Raw genomic sequence first — 21,194 nt, 5'->3', positions numbered from 1 at the left:
CTTCTCCTCTTCTTGAGCATCAAGTGGAGGGAGAGGAAGGGAGAAGGAGCACAGTTATGGAGACCTGCAGCAGCTGCCTGCTCCTCCGGGTCTGGTTGAGAGGAGAGGAGCCTGGCAGAACTCATTTGGCTCTCAGACTGTGTGAGCTGTGCATGTGCACCAAAGAAAGTCTTTCTCCAAGGTATGTTGCCTTCTTACGATGTAAGCATGGCCTAATCTGAGTCCCATTAACACTAAACAGAATGCATACAAGCAATTTTTACGGGTATAACTATACCTTTGTCTCTCCACCAGTCTAAAACAGAAAATGAAGCAACAGCAATAACTGACATAAATCCAAGTTATTCTTTTGCACAAAATAGAAAAGCTTATGTTGTACTGCTACTAAGAATCAGATGACTTTACATCTTGCTATTTCTGAACAATCTCAGTATTATTTTCCATTTAAGTCTTTTTTTCTTATGTGCTGCTCACAAGGCACTTTCTAGCCTCCTACACTTCTGGGACATACCACAGTCCTTAGCTAGCATAGATCAATTGCAGTCCTGAAGCTATGTTTACAGACAGAGTGACAACAACAGACATTTTTCTGTTGTTGACTGTTGTCAAATGTAGCAATCTATATATTTGAATAGCTTTAAACAAAAGTAGCAAATTAAACATTCAATTTTTGTTCATTTTGGACAATTACTATGTGGTATTCTGTTGCCCATTCAGTATCAGAAAGACAAAATAAAAGTAGTCGAACTCGGCCTCTCATTTTCCAATTTTCAGAGGAAACATCCTTTGCATATCTGAACCAGCATCCACAAGAGCAGCAGCCAAGCTGCATGCTCAGGGCCGCTGTTATTCTCAGTCAGGTGTGCTGGGGGCCAGGCCAATGCAGCCGTTCTTGCCCTTTACTACAGCTGATGCAGCAAATCATGCTAGACTGAAAATAGAGCTAAATCCCTTCCCCTGAAAACACCTCATTTAGTTGGTCTGCTAGATGGCTGGACACAGCCATTTTGAAAGCTAGAATTGGTCTTCAGGCTGTTAGCTGGCCACCACTGATCTCCAATGTTCCTTAAAATATTGCAAAATATTTTTATGTTATATTGGTATGCAGCATGCCAAAAACAATGCACACGTGGTAGCTATTACTCAGAACCATCACTTAAGTGTGGCGATTTATTATGACAACTTATTTGACACACAATAACTTTGGCTATATGCTCTTAAATATTCTTATGCTCCATTTTGTGCTGACCTAAGTGGCCCAGCCCAAGCCCTACTCTTCCTCTTCCATCCTGCTGCACGTTTCCAACCTAAAAGCTATAGCAGGGCCTCTGCTCGTGCAATGGAGAAGGACTGTAGCAAAAGCAGGTAGCAGCTGGCAGTAAGAAGAAAATCTTGACGGCTCCAGCTCTGGTTTGTGCTGCATGCTCTGCCACCAACGTGAATTGCCCCAGGCACAAATCCTGGCCTGACAGTGAGCTCAGCTCAGACGGGGAGCAACAAATAATAAAAAGCAAAAAACAGTTGACTTGCATCTCCCTAAAAATTTCCTGAATTCTTATTCGCTTAAAAGCCTTAACAGTATTGTAGCACGTGACGGTATATAACAACATTGTTTATGGTTCAGGATCATGAACAGATTCATGTGATAGTGCTCGAACAATCTGGAATTAATACTAGATTCTGGTACACTTGACTGTTGAGAGTTATGGAAATGTTTAACATTGTCCGGACAATCTTTATTTGTTAAATCTCATTGTTATGTATGAAGCCTTCTCTCTTACTGCACACTCCAAAAAAGTCAATGGGATTCTTTTCATTGATTTCAAGGGAGTTTTAATTAGGCTACTGGTCACATAAACAACTTCTCAGATTACACCAACTGAATTTAAGCTCAGGACTTGCAGATTCCCATTCTTCCTGTCTTTTCAATGATTAGCATTTTAGACTTACCGCTTAAAGATACATCGTCTTGGGATAACATAGTTAACCTGAAGGGTTGTATACACGTTTCATTTTCTATACAAATGAATACTTTAAGAGGAAAGGCCAAAAATAACCTGCACATAAACTTGCTGAAGTCAGTAAACAAATTTGTTAAAACTGATCTTATATATCTGAGCTTCTTTTAAATCCAGCAATATAAAACAAAATAGCGCTATACAAACACTTGCACAGAAAGCATGAGTACTGCCTAAATGCTACCTCCAAATTTTATTCTGGAAGTCCATGAACAGCTGCCATTTTGACTTCTACAGCTTTTTCTCCCCACTCCGCTGCCTTTTTCTGTTGTTGACTGTGAGAAGACAACACTTGGACATATCTCTTTGCCTGGATACGTTGGATAGAATGAGAGTGCTACAAGCAACACCAGTTTCATTTTTATTTAGTGGCTTTAGTTTGTCACTGTGTAAAACAGTATAATCATACTTGCTTCTGAATGCTGATACAAATTTAGAATGCCTGAGCATTTCCGAAAGACACCGTAAACCTTAATTTCCATCCATATTTTGTGGTCTTAAAGCAGTCCTGTAAGTATTCAGAATCTTGGAGAAAGGTTTCAATTTGCAGACCAAGCCTACCATGCCAGTTTTGTCCAGTTATTGCAAGTCCAATTTAAAGCGCAATGAAAACAATCGCAAGAGAGATTTCCATTGAAAACATGAGGTTTTTAGGTTAAAACCTTTGAGTATTAAGAATCCACACTGGGCCATGCACAGAAATCTTTTTATATGGTGATTTTCAAGATGCATGCATTATTGTGAGCACATGGTATGTAAATGCATTGGGCTGCTTAATAAGCATTCACTGACACACATCTGCAGCTTTGCTAATGTACCTTTTATTCGTATGTGGTTGCCAAGGAAACAGGTTATGGCCCAGTATTCTACCCAAAATATACTGAGCGAGTGTTCTATGATAATTTACTTAAAATAGGTACAACTTAGATTTTGTAGCCCATCGCTTCTGTAAATCTAGGTAACCTGAATTTATCTAATTTTAATGTTTCGCTGATCAGTTTAAACCATCGATGCCATCTTATTGTCTCTGAAAATCCATTACCATTTTCTACATCATACAATATTGTGTATTAAAAGTAAACTTGACTACAGAAAATGTTTTGAGATATTCTAGGAACTGAAGAGGTTTTTTGGTTTGTTTTTTTCAATTTGGTTGCTTATCTTACATTTTGCCTGGTAGCCTTAATTACTTATTTCTACTTAGGAGATATCACAGCATTAATAACTATGATGCAACAAACCATTTCCTACAGAAATTTGTGCAAATAGTGCCACTGAAATCAATGAAATTACTCCCCTTCTATAACGCAGATTATACTCTATGATACAAAGAACCACGTTCAAAATTAATGAATTAATCAGGATTTCACCGATTCTTTCATCCAATACATACATATCTCGAATCTAAAGCACAGATACCAGACATATTTATTTTAACCAAGATGAGCATTTTGGTTAATTGCACATTCACAGTAAGAAGAAAGGAAACTGCTAATATTTGAAAAAGCCATGCAAAATGTGAAACTCCTATTTTGAAATATCCTGATTATTTATGCCAATACTATATTTGAATTTACAAAGTGCTCTTTGCAGCTCACGATTCAAGAGGTTTTTTACTACCCCTGATTACAGTCATGTATAAAGGTAGAGATTAGCCAGTTTTAGATGAGAGCTTAACCAAAACAACAATATTAGAAATGGGCATTGGCACTAAGAGAGTTCCTCTACCTTTATTGTATGGCACAGATTTGTAATGAACGCTAGTGACTGGGATCCAGAGTTGACATTCTGCCAAGCTCAGGAGGTTTGCTTGCCTGCCAATATGTTTGGTTTGTACAGATCATTGGAGGCTGTAACAACCTGTTTCAAAGATCTGTTCTGCCTGATTTTGTTTGTCCGACCTCTATGGCAATAAAAATCCAGCAGGAGCTGGAAAAATCCAACAGTATTGACATGAGAATAGAGCAATGCGGTACCATAGCAAGAATGACTCTTAAATGATTATGAAAAAGGTAGAACTTTAACTAAAGAAAAACAAAAAACCTCCATGTAATAACAGCGGTTTTAAAGTGTTAAATATTTTAGCACTATTTCTATGTGAGTTTTAAAGATATTTCAGCTTGCTATAATCACCCCATAAATTTACCCACCTAAAATCAGGTTGTTCTTCTGTTAGAGTCTTTTAAAAGTGGTATCGACTGGTATTTTCGGCAAAACCATCTCAGTAATTTTGTGAACTCTGTGGCTACTGTGTATCAGCCTGCAAAGGGGAAAATCCAAATTTAATGACTAAATTATTAGACAGGTACTGATTTCCAGATACATTGTGTAAATCATCTAATTTTTCTCTGGAATACTGTAGGACTCCAAATCTATATCTGGGAGGCTTACAACATACCAGCAATAAAACAGTACTGTTAACCAAACTATTGTGAACACTGCTTCTGCTTGCATTGTTTTATTAAGGTTTAACCTGCGTAGTGCAAACTGGACGTAATGTTTCATAATATGTTCTAGACAGCAATGTAAGGATGTTTTCAAGTTTAAAATAAATCATTGGGATCACTAGAAAAATAAGATGAAAAACAATCCTTGGCTCTACTTCCCTTCCCCCGTCTCAACTATGTCCAGATTATTCCTCACACATTTACCTAATAAGACACCAAATAATGGAGGCTTCACAGCTTCCTCAGTTAGCCTGGTCCTGAGTTTCACAAGGTAAAGTCCGGGGAAAACAAGTGTATTTTAAGATTAGCTTCACAGTTTGCCAGTGTAGAAAACAAATCACGGTACAGGGAGAAACAGTCATCGTTACTAGTCAGCTCCCTTGACTCTACATAAACTGCTGAAACCAATTACAAGTTATCCTTTATCTTAAAAGCCTCCATGGTTTTTTGCAGTCTTTCAAAAGGCCTTTTTCTTTCTCTTCTTTCCATTCTGCCAACTTTTCTTTTGGTCTCTTTTGTGTCAGATAACGTCACAGTATCTCTGATAATGACATTTCTAGGCAACTCTTGTTCTCTGGAATACTCTTCCTGTATCTCTCTGCTTAAATGATTATTCATCGTTGTCAACCATCCTGATTTTTTGTTATTATGTATCAAATGTCCTAATAAGGTTATCATGTAATAGTGTAAGAAGTGTTCAGAACAGGGCTTTGTTTCAAAGATACTAAACAGAATTAAATTGTTCCATAGAGCAACTGCAAAATCTTACAGATAAGGCCTTATGACTCAGCTAATAGGCATTTATATAGCAGCAATTAAGAATACATAGATCCATCTTCCATTTGCAAATATACCACATACTTTTATAAATAACATTATACAGGAACTACAGGATCCATTACTTCGGCTTTAAAAGGTAAGAAGGCGAGCTAATTTTTTTTTGTTGGTTTAGCCGAGTACATTTTTAGTCTTATCTTGATTTGAATAAGTATTCTGTAGCTCACATCTGCCCGTAGCAAAGGCCGGAATGAAAGAAAATTGCATTAAGCCATTGTTATTATTTCAAATACCAATAAAATCATATTCGCAAATGACTGTGAAATATTATGGAGAATGGGAAGCTTAAACATCACATTTGGAGGAATCCAGCAGTAAAAGATCTTATCAAAGCTAAAGAATTCCCAAATTTGATAATACTAGGATTCAAATGTAATATGATACATAATAAAGCCCTTTTAAAACATAATAAAGCAATTCACATGACAAAGTACAACAGACACTAGATGCCCCAAAAGGGTTAATTGGTACCTGTTCATTACTACCAGAGTCTGTCTAATAGTCTGAGAAGTATTATCTGAACACAGATAGTTTGACACTGAGACCACTGCATTTTCAAATCAAAATGAAGTTTAGAGGCAAAAGTAACCTTAATCAGAAAGGTCACTGAAAAGCAACTAGGGTAGTGTCTGAGTGAATGATTTTTAGTTTTATTACTACTCATGCTTTGTATAGATTTTCTGTTGGGCAGAAATGGAATTTGCATGGATAAAAGAACACATTTCAATTATAAAAGGGAGGACTGAGTACCAACAATTAGAGTTCTATGATAAAACTGAAAAAAACCCGAAGGGCCCCCCCCTCCACCCCCCCCAATAACATTTGCAGGCTGTGCCGGAGGTGTGAAAAACTGCACCTGCTCCTACGTGCCCCGGTTAGCCCCCTTAGCCAAAGAGAATAAAATGGATGAAGTTGACACAAGATTTCTTACAGCACCTCTGGCTATAACATTCTGACACTCTGCATTAGCTAGATCCAACTACCATTAAAATACGTACAGCAACCCACGTATAATAGTCAAACTGGAAACAGCTTGCTAATTACTAGACTCCTCCTTAATAAATAAATCGGTTTCTTTAGCTAGAAGAAATTGCCGTTCACAGGCTGCCAATGAGTTTTTCCAGACTCATGAAAGCACTTGAGTTCAGTCATATTAATTACAAGAGGACTTGCACCCCCTAACAAAAGAGCAAATTTGCAAATGGATTTAAAACAACCATTGCGAAGCATGATCACGTAACGGAGCTACACTTTTTTTAAATGCCTTGAGTGGGTCTGTTTGAACACAAAGACGTAATAAAAACAGTTTATCGCTAAGTGCCCCATCTTTTCTAAAGATAAATATCAGCGGCAATAAATAGATTGCTTCTACATAGCATTTGCTCAGCAACTTCCTTTAAAAATAACCACACAAGAAATAAACAAAGAAATGCAATTTTGATAACTACATGTAATGGCGCACTCCATATTAACATTTCAGACAGGAAAACAATCAGCAGAAGCAAGCTACTGGAGGTAAATCAAATTACAAAAAAATGCAAACTTTAATATGTCACTTGAGACATGCTGTTTATTACGTTTTCGGTTCTGCTGCTTTAGGTGGAACAGGGGAATATAGCACTGCGTCAAACTAATCTCGTAATTATGAATCAAATGGTTTTATTATCATTATTAAGCATTGGCCTATCAAGACAGATGACAAGTCATAATCCTGAACAGTTATACTCCGTTTATGTGGAATGCACTGAACTGATATATTTAGAAATAAATGAGAATTAGTTTGATATTGCTGACGCTGTCAAGGCTATTACTGATAATTGGCTGTGCTTCTAAATACCTCCTCTGCATCAATTTTCAGTGCTGGGTCCTCATCCACACAAAATATACTTAGTTATTTTAAAGTCAAGGACAGGAAAGGAAAATGGCTACCCTGCTGCAAAAGTCTCATTGCAGTAGTGAGAATGTCTCAAGTCATGTACAAAGGAGATTCACAAGGAGATACACTACGTTATAAGCTCAGTGGAGACATTTAGTAACATCTGATTCTGTATAAGCAGTTACCTGTGGTACACGTAAGATTTAACTTTACCGATACTGTTAAAAATATTAGCTAAAAATAGAAATAAGAAATTACAATACTTAAATTTTGCAAAATCTATAAGGTCTGCAAGTTACCGCAGACCACAAGTGAGCTTATTCTATGAAGGCTTGTTTAAGATCCGACAGAAGTTCTTTTCCAGTATGCTTAAACACAGTTCCTTACCCCAACTTCAGAATGGGTCCACTATTTAAAGAAAGGCTTATTAGCATTACTGTGGCTGAATTCAGCAAAGGTGAAAGAAGGTTTAAACATACTTCTGATTCTCTACATTTCTCAGCTCCTAAATATTTTAGTGATACTTTTATACCTGTGATAATGAAACTATCACTTTATATACTCACAGTACAAGCCTTGACCTACATGCAAGACTAGGCTAAATTAAAAAAAGAACCCAGGGTACGTTTCTGGAAACAACCAATGCAAAGCAGGAATAAAACAGTTTTTTGTTGTGTACAGCTTTATAAACATGGCATCGTTTAAGAAATGATAGCCGCATGGAAACATAAAATGAGATCAGAGTCTCGTTTAGAACTGAAAGGAAACAACTGCAAAATTTCCATTTGCATTGTGATATTGCAATTAAAGAGAGTAACATCTTTCTGCATCTCTACTATTGCACCTTTTAAAAGGATTTGGTTGCCAAGGAAACTGGTTCTGGCCCAGTATTAATCTGAAACAAATATATTACAAAAGTTGGTGTGAGTAATACAATACTCATAAGTCTTTTTATTCTTAATGCTCAAATTCAGGTTTTTGTACCTAAGGCTGTTAAGTTTTTATTTCATAACCCTTTTTGTGTGAAGTAAAACACACTTCAGTAAACTGATACTCAGTTTAAGCTGACAGGGCCACCTATATCAATCTCTCTCTTTAAAGTCCTTCTACCTTAAAATAAAAAGAAATACTGCAGGTTTATGTTTGTAGCTAATACTGAAAATACAAGCATTAAAGCATATTAATCTTTATTTAAGATTTCGCACAAAACACAAAACCGCTTACGACAGAATTTAAATATTTTTCATTTTTCTTATCTACCTCAATTTTTATTTTTGCATTTTAACTGCAAGCTTAGTAATGCTTATAGTCAGCTTTAAAATGTAACTGAATCAATAGGGTTTTCAAAAATTCTTTTGTTGCATAAGCGTTGCCACGCCCTTAGTACATATGATTATTTTAACAGACATGATTGCTCTACTTTCACAGCAGATTTTTTAAAAACAGATAAGAACAATTGTCATGCCAGTATGTGAAGCCAACAATTTAATATTAGGTTGTTTTCATTAACAGTTGAATGCATTTTTTAACTGAAAGCTACATTCCAAAGCCCATTTCATGTTCTTGCAACACTGACCAAGAAATCAGTAAAACATGCAAATCTCAACCTACCTGCGTGTACCACTTAGTGCAGTGTTAGCATGGCAATGCACCAGCCATTTTTATGTAAAGCGATGGAGATAAGTTCTATTCTTGGTCTTCTTGATAATTTTTTAGAAGCAGTTGTCAAAAATCAGATGGGAAGCAGCTTGAATAGACCGTGATCAGGAGAACCGAGTTTATCAACAGGGAAAGCAGGAGTGGGGAAAAAAAAATGTCCTCATCCAAGGTTTTCCGAAACTGCAACACAAGGTTGGTTTTTTTTTTTCTCCTCCTCAGAGCGTTCAAAGCTTGAAGCTGACCACTGCAAAGGCCACTTGTCACATTTACTGAAAATCAGCCTATTGATATCACAGCTGAAAATATAAACTCGACAACCAAAGCCCATTGCACAACGTGGACTGCGTAAGAGTTAAAAATAGATTCGACGTGCCTCCTACCTGCATAATAAATATGTAAGTTTCAAGTGCTTTAATTCGATATTCACATTAATTAACAATACAATATACATTATTTAAACTACAGTAAATGCAAGAAGAAAAAGGGTGACACCATCTCGAAGCACAGTTTGCTTTTTTTTTTTTTTTTCCCTTTCCAAGGGCTAATAATGTAGTTTGAATGTGATGACAAGCTAACAGCTCACCACATTGCAAATGAAAAAAGAATTCTTAAGGTGATGCTCAAATATCTAAGCCTGTAATGAAGCACAAACCAGTCTTCACTACTGCATGACATGGCACACAGACCATTTACATACTCACATTTGAGATACTAGGCACAGTATAATGAATTCAATACACAGCATGCACACAGCACAAGCAACGTTAATCCTGCCTGCCATTTTAGGCTTGCAGGAGTAAGATACATACTGCAGCACAGCTCTGGTAAGGGAGGAGGCAAGGGACAGCTCACCTTAAATGCAGTATCTGATTAATGTTGTAAGTGACATTGCGTATCAGCTACAGAGTCTTGGTTCAACTGGGTGGGAGGGAACAAAGAAAATTGTCATCAACTGGTGATGCAAGATGAGCTCCAGTCACTAACACTGTTAGCAAACTCCAAATTCTACAATGATACAGTAGTAGGCATTTCAAACTCTTATCAAAATCTGCCTGTGCAATGGCTGAGTCCGCCTGCCGAGGAAAACAAAACAATCTTCTTGCTTATTGGAGAAACGCTGGATTGACTACAGTAACATCCTCTTGCTGCAGAAAGATTTCACGTCGCACATGTTAAATCCTGGATGCATTTGCTGTGCTTTCCTAATTTTTAAGTCTCAGAATTAAAAAATAAAATAAAAAGACAATAACAGCAAAAATAGCATAACTAAAGGTCTAATGTTCATACAAATAAAACGTTTCTTTTTCTTTCCTTTCTGTTTTCTCTCTTTTACAGTCCGTCAAAATCCTGAGCAGTATTGACAAACCACACGAGCACAGGGTCTGACTGCATGATCAGCTGTCTGTGTCTACGCTACACCCTGTTAACCACAAGCAGTGTTAGAGCTAAATATATCTGCAATGCAGAAACGGTAGGTGCTATGTGGTATACAATTCTGATTAATTATAAAATATTTTTCTATCCTCAGATGTAATAAATAAAAGAAAATTTGGTGCCGATCTCTGTCAGGCACGGTATCTGTTAGACTTACCGAACATAAAAGCTATCCTAAGTATACTGACCTAGATAGCACTAAGAAGACTTAAGCAGCGTACAAGCATACTCACTGTCAAAGCAAGGAAAACGAAACAATGATTGTCTAATCAAACTGAAAGCAACAACTCACTACCACAGTATGAATTCCAAAATGCTACGTACTGTATATGCACATCTCATGTTATTGGAAGATGCAAAGCTCCTTTGTTTTTTTTTCTCAGAGGCTTTTCTTAGCTACGGTTGCACAATGACATTCTGACATCATGGAGGTCAATGCAGATACTAAAGTGCTGTCGTCTTTAAGGGAAAAAAAAATTTTATTATTATTATTATTATTATTTTTGCAGCTGTGGTTTAATAATTAAAAATTTCACATCACCTACTTAACATCTTTCTGTTATCTTCCGAGAATAATAGCATGCACATTGTTCAGCCGCATACGTTAAATTGGTATCACCCTCTGCAGAGACTGCAAGGTAATTATGGGAATTAGATTTTTATAAATGTTAAAAAAGGCTTATTTTCTGCAAAACTTCAAAATACAATCAAATATTTTGCATATATAATGAAAAATATACAGAGAAAAAAGCATTAAAAACTGCTAATCTGTTTTTTTTTTAAATGCCTAATAAGCAAAACTGGTTTTATTTTCATTGTCACTGTGTCTCCAAGGGGCGAATGAGAACCATGCGGCAGTTTACTATAACCTGAATTACCTTCCCAGAAGGCTAAACCATCAGGTGAGGTAAAACAAACCGTAAGATCTACCTGTTCAGAGAGCAGAACCCCCCACACACTATTTCAGTGACTTCTCACAGCTTCCTATCTCTCTACCCGCAAATACCGCAAGCTGATACCCAACACATGAACAGCATTGTGAAGATGAACATGTTAGCTCGGAAAATATTTCACTGAAAGATTTCTTTAGGTAAATATTGTTTACCCTATGTATAAGTGAATATAAATGGTTTCTGGCCAACTGCTGAAATAAATAGATCCTTGTGAGGCCAGATCTGTACAGAGAAGCGCTATCTTTCATTCGACCTGCCAATACAGCTGAGAAAGCAAGCAGCCAAATTTTCAGCCACATATTCTTCCTCTAGGAACCTGTGTACCCTATGATTTTTTTTTCTAAAAGAGCACCTGTTTTTAAAAGTGAAAACTAATACCAAGTATTGTGTGAAATCAGAAAATGTTGCACAGCAACAACTAGACTGCTGTATGTACGTATTCACTTCTTGTAAAAATTAGACAATCTGATTTTGCTTTTTTCCCTTCTTCTTTCTTTTTTAATGATTAAATAGGTATCTATTTAATTTGGAGGTTTTTCTTTGGGAAGTTATTTGGCATTTTGTTCTCTTTCATTTTAAAGGCTGGGAATGAGATGATCCTAACAGTCAGTGCTTTAAAATATTCAGAATCCCCTTCCATAAATAGCACATCTGTCACACAGAAAGGGAACCCAGCCAGCAGAAAGGCAGACCAGACCAGCAAAACCAACTGCTATTCCAATACACGATTACAAAATAAGTTCGGATTTTAGCAACCCTTTATTTGGATTTTCTTCGGTTTGTTTTGAGCTTTTTGAACTAAGAGCCATCTGATTATGTACATGCCACCATATATCAACTTTAAATTAAGAATGTTAAATATGGATTCATTTTGATGAACATTTTTTTTTAATGTTCATCTCTTAGTCAAATGTGTACTATCAAGCTAGTCATGCCCCGTTTTAAACCATGGCAAAGCTCCTGTGGATTTCAAGAAGGGAAGATCTGGGCCTTATATAGCAGTCTGTTAGGTTTATGAGAAAGTGTGATATTACACTTTTGGAACCAAGTGATAGGTTTGTTTAAAGACAACGATTTTCAGCAAAAGACAGATTTCAGTGGAGTCTCACAACAAATATATCCGTTCCTGCATTCTTGAGGTTAGCATTCTCATTCTCCCAGAGAAGTCCTGTTCTGGGAGAGACACAGCAAGGTGTTTTGGGTTGTGTGATTTAGGAAATATTAAAAGCCTGCTGGCAGTGAACGCAGCAGAGGAATAAACATCTCACAATGAATAGGGGAGTGAGCTTGTCCAAATCTTTATGCATACCTCTTGCTTTAATACGTCATTTTCACTGCTTAGTAATAATTTTCCAGGCTTAGATTTGCAATGATTTTGCTTCAGACTCAACATAACTTCATTTCAGAAATCAGATTCAGGGCCCTTCTACAGCTGCGGGATACATGGCATAGGAAATAAATGAATTTAAAAAATTGCACTTGTAGGTTGCACAAAATAGGCCCAAATTTTCAAGGTAGAGATGTATTCACTCTGTATGGTATTTCTCAGTCAGAAACTCGGATTTAAGCTCTAACCTGATTTGTGCCAAAATTCTTATAGTTCCAAGGCACTGGCTTTCCTGATTCTCGACTACAAAATTCCCTGCCTCTGCTGGGTCAGGACTATCTCAGCCCACGCTGTAAGCTTGTCTCAGTTCTTCATTCCATCAGCTTAAAGTGAGGCTATTTCAAGTATCCTCACGGGATCTCGCAGGCCGTTTGCGCTGTAACCTTTCCCGCTTTCAAGCTTCCTACTTGTAAATATACTTCCTCTTCCTCTATTTGTCACCACTCGAGGGCAACAACATCTAATCTCTCCTCACATACTGTAGCTTATCAAAATTGGTGAGGAATGAGGAGTCCCAATGTCACTTTGTATTGCAGCCTCCACCTTGTGGTATATAGCTTCTTAGCGGAAAAGTCCTAGTCCTCCAGACTGATCATTTGGAGAGCAGAAGCCAAAGGAGATGGGGTGTGGAAAGAACAACTCACATAAAGTCCCTAAAACTGTACTGATTTTTGTCTGAAAGTATTGCCACACCTTGTAATCCTAAGAAGGAAATACATGAGGGCAGTCTGGTAGACTGGGACCTCTGCCAAGGACCAACCTTGTAGCAGTAAATGTCTGGAAGACTAGCAGACTTGGAGAAAAAAGTGACAAACACTTTCAGTTTTATATGGATCAGCTCACTTCTGTCTTTATTAACATGGGCCCAAGCTGGACCAAGAGAATAAATTGTCCCTCTAGCTATAGAGGACACCCTGGATGTGGGAGTTATGCTTAATAATATACAAATGAATGAACAGCCATACATCCGCTTGGGTTCATTCCCACCTCAGTACTTATTTGTCAAGTAAACGAGCAACATACAGAAAACAAAGGATAGAATCAATCCCAGCCCTCAAGAAACTGTAGTCAACTGTTCTTGTGTCCCTGCAAAGCAATGACAAGGGGACATGAAGCACAGCTGGGAATCCAGGGTGGGTGTTTCCAAAAGTGCATACCAGGACCAGCTACAGCCTTTCAACAAACCTGCTCTTGGAATGACTGTTTCAGCCTCTGAATTTAGCTGCATCAATTATATTTGTCTCTTCATTCCACTAGTGCCATTGCAAAAAACACCTTATTGATGAATACTCACTTTGAAATTAGAGTTATTTTGGAAAAGAAAAAACACACCCTTGATCATGAACTAAATTCTCTAACACTCACATTCAGGAAAGCATCCATATACCCAGACATTCAGGCTAGCAATGAACTCGCTGGTCAAATGCCTTCCGTCCAAAATCTTACTGCTCACTACGTGACTTAGAAGCTACTTCCTTCAGTAGTGAAACCTCAACTAGTTGGTTTTGGGCTGTAGAAAATAAAGGGGGGGAGGGAAGGAGAAAAAGGACTGATGACAGAACCTCAACAGTTTGCCTTTCTAGAGGCAAAGTAAAGCACTGATCCAGCTAACATGCCCTGGACCTCCATTGATGTACACATCTAGCTCAAGTTGCCCCAGGGATACAGACTAAATCAGTTGCGTGTTGACAGTTTTCCCAGGCTTTCCCACAATTCCTTTTGCGTCTCTGTATGGCTAAACAAATCCTTTCATTATTTGCTGGGACAGAAAACAGTTGTTCTTAGTTATTCCTATACATGATTTAGAGACCTTCATTCTTAATTGCCACACACATAAACAGGCCATCGAAAATAATATCTAAGTGGTCTACAATGCAAGTTCAAACTCCCGCTATTCCTGTTAGATGGGGATGTCTTTCAGCACTACTGAATTAAAAGCAGAGCAGCATTTAAAGGCAATTCTTCTTATAAAAGGCAAATACAGAGCTTCTATGAAAATAGCAAATATCTGAATATTATTAAATGTATTCTGATATACTGCATTGTATCAATTTGTTATGAATCTGCATTATGAAAAAGCATGGGCTTGCCTAAACTGAAGAATCACAGACAAGTCATGTATTAAGATATATTGAGGTGCTGTATATGCTTTTTTGAGAAACGCTTCTAACAGCCACTTACAGCCTAGTACTCGACAAACTATAGAATCTTTAAGGGTTAGAACACCTGGGATTCACTGTAAACAAATGGCAAAGAAAATGTCTTTAAAAACTGTAAATCCATCCCTAGAATCTGAAGAAAGTGACGCCTTTATAGATATTTGCACTCACCTTTACAGGTTGTATTTCTGTACTTTCTGTGTAACGTGTCACTCAAAATAGTTAGCAATAACAAGTGGCTTTGTCGTGCTTTTCCTCTGAATAGTGCTTTAATTACTGATGAGCATGGTCTCTCCCTCTAATTATACCTCCTAAGGCCCTATTTGCTTTCTAAACTGCTGCCAGACACTATGCCAAAGGTTTCAAATTTCTGTCTCCTATCACTCCTAGCTAATTTACCTGATTAGTGAATTCAGGTATTGTATTTTTACTCTGTTCTTAGCAATCTTATTTTTCTCTGTACTAAATGGCACAACTTGCTTGACGCCCATACCTACGCTTTTCCTGTGCTTCCCTCATGTTGAGCGGCACTTCCATGTTCACATCACCTATTTCTTCTCCTCCGGTTTTAAGGGGCAGACTTTTCATTTAGAGAGTAAGAGACTCAAAGATTTGATACGGAGAGAGGCTTCACTTAGTCACATAACATCCTGGAGAGAGATACAGGCATTTTGGCCAAATCGTTCTTATTACTACTAGACAGTAGACAAGAAGGGCAATAAGAATTAGGTTGAAAAAAAGGAAGTTTCTCAGAGCAGTCAACATAAAATCTATTCTTTGCAAAAGAAAGCTCAGCCATTTTACATCTTCTTAAAAGTAAATCAGCAGAAAATTTCCTTTCATAAACTCCTGATTAAAGTTACTTCTGAAACATACGACTTTAAGCAGGATCAGTTTTGTGGACACGGTCTCTCTCAATTATTGATCTTTTTTTTTCCCCATAAAGTTTGAGTAGGGACTATTCCGCTATTTTGAAGAACAGACAGGATGAGAATAACACACATTTCTCATTATTAAAAATATTAAGAAATCAATTTTGAATAATACAAGTATCAGAACAAGCAGGGGTAGGAAGCTGAAGTATGTCAGCAGAAGAGAAAATGTATTGGAAGCTCCAAGAAAACTGTTTAGCATTTGATAAAATCAAATGTCACATAATAGGAGAGAGAAATCTCACTTCCTAAACCCATGTGTGTAGATGACTGTCCCACAGCTCCAGTCTAACAAATATACAACCAAAGCAACAAAAAAATCCGTTTCAAGCTTACTTGCTCAAGCTCAGCTATCCATTATGCTGCTAAGTATGGGCTGCTCTTTGAGGCCAGTAGATCTGCTCAAACCGTTTCTCCCAACCAGTCCAGTTGTGAAGCTTGTTCCTTCGTTTTTCATCTGCTCCTGACAAATGGGAGGGCAGTTCTAAGCCTTTGTCTTCCAACTGTTAACCTGGTATGTGTAACCAAAACCCAAGAGCGTTAACTATGAACCCCAGACTACTGATCTTTTCCTCCGATGCTATAGATTGAGATTTGTCTACTGCCACTCTTACACTGCCGTCATTTCCACGGTTAAGGACTATTTATATTCCCAGCTAGACACATACCTCATTTTAAGAAAGCTGTTCTACAAATCGCAGCTCCCTGAAGTCTGAACTAGTTCAGCCAGAACTGAGGTCAGTGTAAATGAGGGCCTGTTTAAAAGGCTTTCAGTCCTAGATCACTTATGAAATTACATCATTTCTCTTTGCACAAACTCCGCAGCTCTTCCGTATTTCAGAACTGAAACTGTTCTTCTGATGGTATGAATGAGTCAGGAAGAGAAATGGGCACACTAACGGAAAGTTGTATCCTATTAAGTCCTTAGGAATTTCAGTTAAATTTTAGGACTAAAGCTAGTGAGCAACGGTAGTGCTTTGTTAGAGTGCAGTTGTACAAAAGGCTCTATTAACAATAATAATACACTTTTACAGCATGTTTTATCCAACAATCTCAGAGATCATTACAAACGTTAATTGAGCCTAACCATAGCCTGTGATAAATTAGCATTATTATGCTAATTTTATGGATGAAAAGAGAAAAAGACAGAGAGGTTAAGTGATTCACTCAGGAACAGAACCCAGAACCACGTGCACAAGTGGGTTATCCCAACCAAGAAGAATTGTTGTCAGGCAAATGGAAGTGGGATGTCAGATACAAACATTATAAAAGGCTTCCAAAACCATGATATAATTACTCCGAGGAAGTGCTCACCAGACAAGGAAATAGTGTTGTGGATTAACAGCAGGTAAATTTCTTTCATTTGTTCTTTTAATTTGTAATTCCCACTGGACCTTTGCAGGATCATTCATAAGCACCAAGAATTTCTTACTGGTTATGTTGGGTTACTCAGCTGCAAATCTAAAAGTGGAGGCTATTTGAAGTAATGGCCATTAGGCTTGAATCAATCATCGGTGTTATTCACATTATTTATGACTTCAAAGAAGAGGACAGCATGACTGTATCCACTTTTCTTTAAAACATCAAGCTGGATATAGAGAGAAGGGCAGAACAGTTAAAATAATAAAATGTCTCTCCAAGTATCATTCCAATCTCCTTCAACACTTTCAGCTCTTGGAAAAGAAAACATTTAACAGCTGTTTTGGCTTCCTTTCCTTACTGAATATCCTGGAAAACGCGTAATCTGGCACTCATTCATCTTAATCTGATTTAATATAGTTCACAACAATATGTACAACAGTTTCATCTTTACCAAGCATCAGGGACTCTATTCCAGACAAAAATAATCCTTAGTCTTTCTTCCACCCTTGATACCATTCATTACTTGCTCCTTAACTTACACTGGCAGTTTCACATGCCTGCTTGGTTTTACTACCCCTTAGACTGCCTTTTCAATGATTCCTAACATGTCCATGATATTTGATAAATTCTGGAACTTCAGAAGTTTCTAGAATACCACAATCTTTATGCAAATGTATCTTGTTAGTGCCAAAGCAAATAATTTTAATTAAGTCCTTAACAGATTCCTCAGTATTAATGGCAGAAGAAAGCAAGTGTTCTCTTATGAATATCCACAAGTAATAAGTAATTCATGAAATGTATTTTTCACTTATAACATACTGAATAAATTCTTGATGATTACCATTTTCTCTCTTCATTAATCTTAAAGGTTTCTTACCCGCTTATGTTGATGGTACCTTTTATTTGGTGGGCAGTTCTGGCTTTATCAGTTCTTACAAAAACTTTCCCTCCTTCCTCATTTAATAAAAATTAAGTTAGCATAACATAAGAGCTGGATACTAAAGACATGAAGCAGATCCAGAGTAATCAACTGCAGCGCAAGCTTCCTCAGCACGCCTAAATCCGGATCCGGAGAGAACACCTTAATGATCAAGAGCATGGCTTAGTCTCCATTTCCAGCTAATGACTATATTCCCTGCTGCAAGTATGGTCAATGGTGAGAGCTTTTTCTTGGAGATTTCACTTAGTGGGTTAAAGATTTCAGAAGTTAACATCTTCTGAACACTGCTGGTTCAGATACCTACCAGTCATGACATTACTTCCATGCTGATTCTGACAGAAGATGACATTTGAAAAGAACAATAGAAGTACTAGGCAGTAGAAAAAGCCAAACCAACCCATCGGTACTAAATGTGCTGATCCTCGCACAACTACGGTGGCAGAGTCAAGCACAGAACGCTTAGGTTTGACCCTCTCCTCATTCAGTATGAACTGAAGGTAAACCCTGTGCCCAACACCTTTGGGTCTAGATGAATATGTTTGCTGCTTTGTTTACTTACGTAAGAAAGGCCTCAACAACCACAGCTATATCTACGTTGCCAGTTGCAGGATGTAACTGCAGCAGCACCTTCGTGCCTGAGCTAGTTTGGGTAGTGACAGAAAGGAAGACATGCCATCTCTCACTTCAGCCTAGGCCAACCACACAAATCCCCAGGATCCCAGACAGACCTGCTACGACCGCAGTAAAACCCCTAACCTTGGCGATCTTTCAGCCAGGCTTCCACAAACACTGGAAGCTGAAGCTGTGTCAGCCACTCTTCTCAACACTAGGTGCTTGTTCCTGCCCCAGGAAATCCATGCCTTGTTTTCTTCAAGAACCAACTTCATTCCTTTTGTTTGTTTTGGTTCACTGCCTTGCTGCACAAACCTTTGTGCTGGCACGAGGAAGAGGGGTGGGAACAAGTAGCGGTGGTTGGGAAAGAGGCAGGACTGCTTCTTTTGGGAAGCAGCTCCTGGAAGACCTAACAAAATCTTCATTGTTACTGCCACCTCTTAACACAGCCTTGTAATTAGTTTAACCTGGTAGCAGCCAGCCAGAGACCACGCTGCTATCAGTGCCTGGTCCTCGTCAGGGAGCAGCGAGGGCTGGCTGCTCCCTACGGGACAGGGAGGTACATCACAGCAAGCAGAGCAGAGGCCTCACCAGACACTATCCTACTGTCCTCAAATGAGGGAGCAGGGCAGGCTAGGGCTGGTAGCCCGGGTCAAACCAGATCATCCTGGCAATGAGGAAGGTCCAAGGCCAGGCTGAGAAGTCAGTCTGCAGGTCAGGGTCAGACACAGCCCTGTGATGGCCAGGCAGGCCCATGGTGCCAGAGCAGGGCTGAGGTCAAGCCAGTCTACAGGCCAGGATGAGGCCCAGCCTCATGATCAACAGGCAGGACCATAGTGACAGGAGAGAGCCAAGGCCAGGCTGGGAAGTCGGTCCACAGGTCTGAGGTCGGGACGGCCCACAGTGACCCAGATCAACAGGATCTACAGACAGGCACAAGGCATAGCTGTGGTAGAAATAGGTACACCTGAACTTAGAGACCCTGGGCCCATGGGCAGAGGTGTCGGGGGAGGCCCAAGGTGGGGCCAATAAAGGCTTATTAGTGCCGTGCCCTGGCAGTCCTCCTCTTTCCCCTTTCTTCCTCCCACCCTCCTCATGCTAGCCTTAGTGCTTGTGAGGCTGCATGCTGAGTCAGGCCAGCTCACCAGTTCAACTGAAAACTAACCCTCTTTTGGTAAGGTTATCTCTGGTCATATGAGTGAGCTCATCCATCTCACCACACTGCTATATGAACACTAGAACCAGGGCTACGGAGACAGCTGGAGCACGTGGCTCAGGGTTGAGAATCAATGGATGGTGGCAGATGTGGTGGGCAGGGGTCTATGCCACTTCTGAAACTACACCTAGAGTTTTCCGGAATAGCTTGGATATGGATTTTCATACGGCAATTACCTCCTAATTTCAGAGCAGGTATATTGCGAGTGTCACTGCTCACAGACATCATTATAGAATTGCTTCTGTAAGTTAAGTTCATTTTTTAATTTATATAGCTCTGCTAGATGATCTACAGGCAGCTGGGCTAGATGATTTTTGTAGGTCCCTTTCAAGTGAAATATTCTATTCTATTCTATTCTATTCTATTCTATTCTACAGACACAGCCGTGGATGTATTTATCTATGATTTGCCTAGAAGTGCTAGAGGACACTCACTGTCTCAAAGAGCGTAGTCTGGAGAAGAAATATTAAAGTAAAGGGGAACCAGGCACAAGGAAGAAGAAAGGGAAAAGGAAACAATGTTGTTTTTTTTTTTTTAAATCAGAGCTTGCTTTTTCTTTCCACGCCCTGTATAATAAACGAGCAATGGAATGCAAATTAACATTCATGTTTTTTTAAACAATAGCCTTTGTGTTCCAAGCCACACTGACAAAGCAGAAAATCCAAGCAAAACATGCTCATAAAATCTTTTGCCAGCAATGTGCTAACCAGCTTTGTTGGAAACATCTAATGCTGCGAGTTAATCTGTTTTGGAAAGTAAGTTCAACTTCTCTTTACTCAGCTGAGAATCTATTTCCTTCTTTCTCAAGCTGAATTTCAATCTGTTACATCACTGCAAATTCAGTGAAGTCAGTACGATCCTACTGTAAGTGCTACTGAAGCTCTAGGCCTAGGAAGCCAGGCTGGACATGCACCAGTAAGGGCATAACTTGATTTCCAGAATCTCTGTCACCAATGCAAAAGGCACTGAAAATCACACTGCTTCGCTGTCAGAGACCACACTACTCCCTGTGCTTGCGAATACAGAAAACAAGACGTTATCACCAAACCCTATCACCTCTTGATCTGAAGACACTGAGAGAGAATACTCACGATACACATGACGCCAGCTTTACTTCAGAGCAGTGTCGTGGTTTAACCTCAGTTGGCAACTGAGCACCACGCAGCCGCTCGCTCACTCCCCCCCCTCGCGATGGGATGGGGGAGAGAATTGGAAAAGCACGTGAGAAAAACCTGTGGGTTGAGATAAAAACAGTTTAATAATTGAAATAAAATGATAATGATAATAATATGATAATAGTAATAATACACAAAGCAAGTGATGCACAGTACAATTGCTCACCACCCGCCGACCGATGCCCAG

At 38.7% G+C, this 21,194-nt stretch overlaps 1 protein-coding gene and 1 long non-coding RNA gene across 4 annotated transcripts in view; one reads left to right on the top strand and one right to left on the bottom strand.

Moving 5' to 3' along the window:
• The window catches only part of ZBTB38 (zinc finger and BTB domain containing 38), a 26,288-nt gene extending 17,226 nt beyond the window's left edge, over window positions 1–9,062 (bottom strand). For 2 of the 3 annotated variants that reach the window (XR_663652.1, XM_009325084.1), the window contains exons 1-2: window positions 8,790–9,062; window positions 4,169–4,278 (exon numbers count right to left, since the gene is read on the bottom strand). The gene's annotated coding sequence lies outside the window, so the exon portion shown is untranslated. The remainder of the gene's footprint in view (window positions 1–4,168; window positions 4,279–8,789) is intronic. The other variant, XM_009325085.1, reaches the window with a different exon arrangement.
• Window positions 1–11,442, top strand: part of LOC103917875 — an 18,286-nt gene extending 6,844 nt beyond the window's left edge. Inside the window, exons 2-4 of the long non-coding RNA XR_663653.1 lie at window positions 9,057–9,232; window positions 10,173–10,308; window positions 11,106–11,442. This is a non-coding gene — a long non-coding RNA (uncharacterized LOC103917875). The remainder of the gene's footprint in view (window positions 1–9,056; window positions 9,233–10,172; window positions 10,309–11,105) is intronic.
• The last annotated feature ends 9,752 nt before the right edge of the window (window positions 11,443–21,194 follow it).

The sequence above is a fragment of the Pygoscelis adeliae genome, unplaced genomic scaffold, assembly GCF_000699105.1.
Source record: "Pygoscelis adeliae isolate BGI_AS28 unplaced genomic scaffold, ASM69910v1 Scaffold155, whole genome shotgun sequence".
Lineage (NCBI taxonomy): Eukaryota > Metazoa > Chordata > Aves > Sphenisciformes > Spheniscidae > Pygoscelis > Pygoscelis adeliae.
The sequence above is the reverse complement of the archived record's forward strand: the minus strand, read 5'-3'. Positions and strand labels throughout refer to the sequence as shown.